The following is a 5533-nucleotide window of genomic DNA, read 5'->3' as shown; positions in this document are numbered from 1 at the left end:
GCTGACCCACTTGTGCCTCTAAATTTCTAATGGAGGACCTTGTTTCAGTCATGAAACTTTGAGTGGTTTTAATTAGATCAGAGACTATGGCTGCTAAGCCAGAATTATTCTGCTCAGAGTTCTCTGTCTGTTGCTGAGAAGATGATGGAAAAGGCTTGCTATTGCTAAACCTATTTCTTCCACCATTACTGTTGTTGAAGCCTTGTTGAGGCCTCTGTTGGTCCTTCCATGAGAGATTTGGATGATTTTTCCATGAAGGATTATAGGTGTTTCCATAGGGTTCTCCCATGTAATTCACCTCTTCCATTGCTGGGTTCTCAGGATCATAAGCTTCTTCTTCAGATGAAGCTTCTTTGGTACTGCCTGTTGCTGCTTGCATGCCAGACAGACTCTGAGAAATTATATTGACTTGCTGAGTCAATATTTTGTTCTGAGCCAATATGACATTCAGAGTATCAATCTCAAGAACTCCTTTCTTCTGATTTGTTCCATTATTCACATGATTCCTTTCAGAAGTGTACATGAATTGGTTATTTGAAACCATTTCAATGAGTTCCTGAGCTTCTGCAGGCGTCTTCTTCAGATGAAGAGATCCTCCAGAAGAGCTGTCCAATGACATCTTGGACAGTTCAGACAGACCATCATAGAAGATACCTATGATGCTCCATTCTGAAAGCATGTCAAAAGGACACCTTCTGATCAATTGCTTGTATCTTTTCCAAGCTTCATAGAGGGATTCACCATCCTTCTGTCTGAAGGTCTGGACTTCCATTCTAAGCTTACTCAATTTTTGAGGTGGAAAGAATTTGGCCAGAAAAGCACTGACCAGCTTTTTCCAAGAGTTCAGGCTTTCCTTAGGTTGTGAATCCAACCATATTCTAGCTCTGTCTCTTACAGTAAAGGGAAAAAGCATAAGCCTGTAGACCTCAGGATCAACCCCATTGGTCTTGACAGTGTCACAGATTTGCAAGAATTTAGCTAGGAACTGATGAGGATCTTCCAATGGAAGTCCATGAAACTTGCAATTCTGTTGCATCAGAGAAACTAGTTGAGGCTTAAGCTCAAAGTTGTTTGCTCCAATGGCAGGGATAGAGATGCTTCTCCCATAGAAGTTGGGAGTAGGTGCAGTAAAGTCACCAAGCACCTTCCTTGCATTGTTGGCATTGTTATTATTTTCAGCTGCCATGTCTTCTTCTTGTTTGAAAATTTCTGTTAAGTCCTCTACAGAGAGCTTTGCTTTAGCTTCTCTTAGCTTTCTCTTCAAGGTCCTTTCAGGTTCAGGATCAGCTTCAACAAGAATGCCTTTGTCTTTGCTCCTGCTCATAAAGAGAGAAGAAGAAAGTATGGAATCCTCTATGTCACAGTATAAAGATTCCTTGAGATGTCAGAGGAAAAGAAGAATAGAAGGAGGAGGTAGAAAGGAGAGAATTCGAACTTATAGAGAGAGAGTTCGAATTGCTGATAGTGGAGGAGTGTTAGTCCTTAAATAGAAGGATGTGAGAAGAGGGGAAGAATTTTAAAAAAAGATTTTGAAATAATTAAAAGAAATTTTGAAAAAAATTGATTGATGATTTTCGAAAATTAAAATTGAGAAAGTAGTTAAGTGATTTTGAAAAATATTTTGAAATCAGAAATAAAAAAAGATATGATTGAAAATTATTTTGAAAAAGATGTGATTGAGAAGATATGATTGAGAAGATATGATTGAAAATCAATTTAAAAGAAATTTTTAAAATTAAAGTTGATTACTTGACTAACAAGAAATTGAAAGACATGATTCTAGAATTTAAATTTTGATCCTTTCTTAATAGGCAAGTATCAACTTGAAAATTTTGAATTAAATCATTAATTGTAGCAAGGATTTTCAAAAATAGTAAGAAAAAATGGAAAGGATTTGATTTTGAAAAGATATGATTGAAAAGATATGATTTGAAAAAGATTTGATCTTGAAAAATTATGAAAATTTGAAAAAGATTTGAATTAAAAACAAAATCTTCCCTCCTGTGCCATCCTAGCGTTAAACGCCTAGAATGGTATCCATTCTAGCATTTAACGCCCAAAATACTACCTTTTTGGGCGTTTAACGCCCAGCCAGGTACCTTAGCTGGCATTTAAATGCAAGTTTTCCTTCCTCATTGGGCGTTTTGAACGTCCAGTTTTTTCTCTATAATTCCTCTGCTGAATGTTCTGAATCTTCAATTCTCTGTATTATTGACTTGAAAAGACACAATTTTGAAAAAAATTTTGAATTTTTAATGATGAGAAATAATCAAAATGCAACTAATCATGGAAAACTAAGATCAAACAAACAATGCATGCAAGACACCAAACTTAGAAATTTTCATATTAGAGACACTAACAAATTGAGAATGCATATGAAAAACAACAAAACACACAAAACAAGAGAATTTAAAGATCAGGGCAAGGAAACCATCAAGAACAACTTGAAGAATAATGAAGAACAAAATTCATACATTCGAAAAATACAGGGAATTAAATAAAACATGCAGAACACCAAACTTAAAAATTGACATTAGACTTAAACAAGAAACATAGATTATTTTTGGTTTTATGATTTTATAAAAAAAATTTGTAATTTTTTGAAAATTATTTGGAAAAGAAAATAAAGATTTCAAAATTCTTAATAAGGATTCCAAGAATCATGCAATGTTAGTCTAAATCTCCGGTCCAGGAATTAGACATGGCTTACTAGCCAGCCAAGCCTTCAATGAAAGCTTCAGTCCAAAACACTAGACATGGCCAATGGCCAGCCAAGCTTTAGCAGATCATTACTTTCAATAGCAAAATTGATAGAAATCAACAATCTCTTGTGATGATAAGTTGAAACCTCGGTCCAAAAGTTTAGACATGGTTTCACAACCAGCTAGACTTCAACAAATCATCATGAAACTCTAGAATTCATTCTTAAAAATTCTGGAGAACAGAATAGAAATATTATTTTTTCTTTTTTTTCGAAAATAAAAAGTAAAAAGCTTAAACATAAAATAAAATTACCTAATCTGAGCAACAAGATGAACCGCCAGTTGTCCAAATTTGAACAATCCCCGGCAACGGCGCCAAAAACTTGGTGCACGAAATTGTGATCATCAATGGCACCAACAACTTGGTATGCACAATTGTAATCTAAACTCTTTGTCACAACTTCGCACAAATAACCAGCAAGTGCACTGGGTTGTCCAAGTAATAAACCTTACGTGAGTAAGGGTCGATCCCACGGAGATTGTCGGCTTGAAGCAAGCTGTGGTTATCTTGTAAATCCCAGTCAGGCGAATTCAAATGGTTATGGAGAATTGATAATTAAAAGATGAATAAAACATAAAATAAGATAGAGATACATATGTAATTCATTGGTAGGAATTTCAGATAAGCGTATGGAGATGCTTTGTTCCTCCTAAACCTCTGCTTTCCTATTGCCTTCATCCAATCATTCATACTCCTTTCCATGGCAAGCTTTATGTTGGGCATCACCGTTGTCAATGGCTACTTCCCGTCCTCTCAGTGAAAATGGTCCAAATGCATTGTCACCGCACGGCTAATCATCTGTCGGTTCTCGATCATGTTGGAATAGGATCCATTGATCCTTTTGCGTCTGTCACTATGCCCAACACTCGCGAGTTTGAAGCTCGTCACAGTCATCCTTTCCCAGATCCTACTCAGAATACCACAGACAAGGTTTAGACTTTCCGGATCTCAGGAATGGCTGCCAATAGTTCTAGCCTATACCACGAAGGTTCTAATCTTAGATTAGAAACCCAAGAGATACACACTCAAGCTTGATTGCATGTAGAACGGAAGTGGTTGTCAGGCACGCGTTCATAGGTGAGAATGGTGATGAGTGTCACGGATCATCACATTCATCATGTTGAAGAACGAATGGATATCTTGGAGAAGAAATAGGCTTGAGTTGAATAGAAAAACAATAGTACTTTGCATTAATTCATGAGGAACAGCAGAGCTCCACACCTTAATCTATAGTGTGTAGAAACTCCACCGTTGAAAATACATAAGAACAAAAGGGTCTAGGAATGGCCGAATGGCCAGCCTCCCAAAGATGAAAAGTATTCCAAGATGAAAAATTATATGAGAAAGTATGAAAATACAATAGCAAAAGGTCCTATTTATAGAAATCTAGTTGCCTAGGGTTTACAAAAATAGGTAATTAATGCAGAAATCTTCTTCCGGGCCCACTTGGTGTGTGCTTGGGCTGAGCATTGAAGCTTTCATATGTAGAGACTTTTCTTGGAGTTAAACGCCAGCTTTTGTGCCAGTTTGGGCGTTTAACTCCAGCTTTTATGCCAGTTCTGGTGTTTTGACGCCAGAATTTTTATGCTGACTTGGAATGCCAGTTTGGGCCATCAAATCTCGGGTAAAGTATGAAGTATTATATATTACTGGAAAGCCCAGGATGTCTATTTTCCAACTCAATTGAGAGCGCCCCAATTGGGCTTCTGTAGCTCCAGAAAATCCACTTAGAGTGCAGGGAGGTCAGAATCCAACAGCATCTGCAGTCCTTTTTCAGCCTCTGAATCAGATTTTTGCTCAGGTCCCTCAATTTCAGCCAGCAAATACCTGAAATCACAGAAAAACACATAAACTCATAGTAAAGTCCAGAAATTTGATTTTTATTTAAAAACTAATAAAAATATAATAAAAAATGACTAAAACATATTAAAAACTACCTAAAAATAATGCCAAAAAGCGTATAAATTATCCACTCATAAATTCCCTTCTGAGCAGATCCCAATTAGTAACAACTTCTTCAGGTTGAGTGTAGAACCATTCCCTTGCCTTTCCCTCAAGAGAGAACGGGAAGGCATATAGCCAAATGGTAGTCTCATCTGCACCATGACGCCTAGTAGTTGAGCAGGCTGTCTGAAAATATCAGAGGTGCTTGATAGGCTCTTGAGCAGGTAAGCCATGAAACTTAGGCAGTAGATTGATTAGCAGAGTCTTCAGTTTAAAATCTGCAGCCAGATTTGGATGATGCGCTTGATACGGTTGCAGTGTAAAGTCCGGAGCTCCTGCTTCCTAAAGAGTAATCCTTCTGGGCTACTCTATATCACCTGTGCATAAATCAACAGAATCAGTAGAAGAGGAGCTTGTTTCTTCCTCAAATGGCGCTTCAGATTCACCCTCAGATAAGACTGGTGAATTAGTAGAGACCACTTCACCACCTTCAGAGGCTAACCAACGTCGAGCTCGCCTCATACGTGAAATAGTTCTTTCGATTTCAGGATCAAATGCGGCTAAGCTTGGATCAGGTAGTGAACGCATCATTCAATGAAAGAAACATACAGCTCATGGTAATAAAATAAAATATATTAAAAAATTAAACTAAAAATAGAATAAAAATGCAAAGATGCAAATATAAGAATATTTACACCAACCAATAATTTAGCACACTGTTGCAACTCCCCGGCAACAGCGCCAAAAATTGACGGGCAGAAAATTTCCGATTAAGAATTTATAATAAAGATAGCGTTGCAAGTACAGTTCTTAACCGACGAAAATT

The 5533-nt window shown here is 37.0% G+C and overlaps 1 non-coding gene across 1 annotated transcript; it reads left to right on the top strand.

Annotated features, from left to right (window-relative positions):
- The first annotated feature begins 673 nt into the window (after positions 1 to 673).
- Positions 674 to 781, top strand: LOC148572254 (small nucleolar RNA R71). The gene has a single exon (XR_015908209.1). It is a non-coding gene; the product is annotated as a small nucleolar RNA R71 (small nucleolar RNA).
- Positions 782 to 5533: the final 4752 nt, after the last annotated feature.

The sequence above is a fragment of the Arachis ipaensis genome, chromosome B3 (assembly GCF_059453495.1).
Source record: "Arachis ipaensis isolate K30076 ecotype BB chromosome B3, ASM5945349v1, whole genome shotgun sequence".
In the NCBI taxonomy this organism is placed as follows: Eukaryota; Viridiplantae; Streptophyta; class Magnoliopsida; order Fabales; family Fabaceae; genus Arachis; species Arachis ipaensis.
The sequence above is the reverse complement of the archived record's forward strand: the minus strand, read 5'-3'. Positions and strand labels throughout refer to the sequence as shown.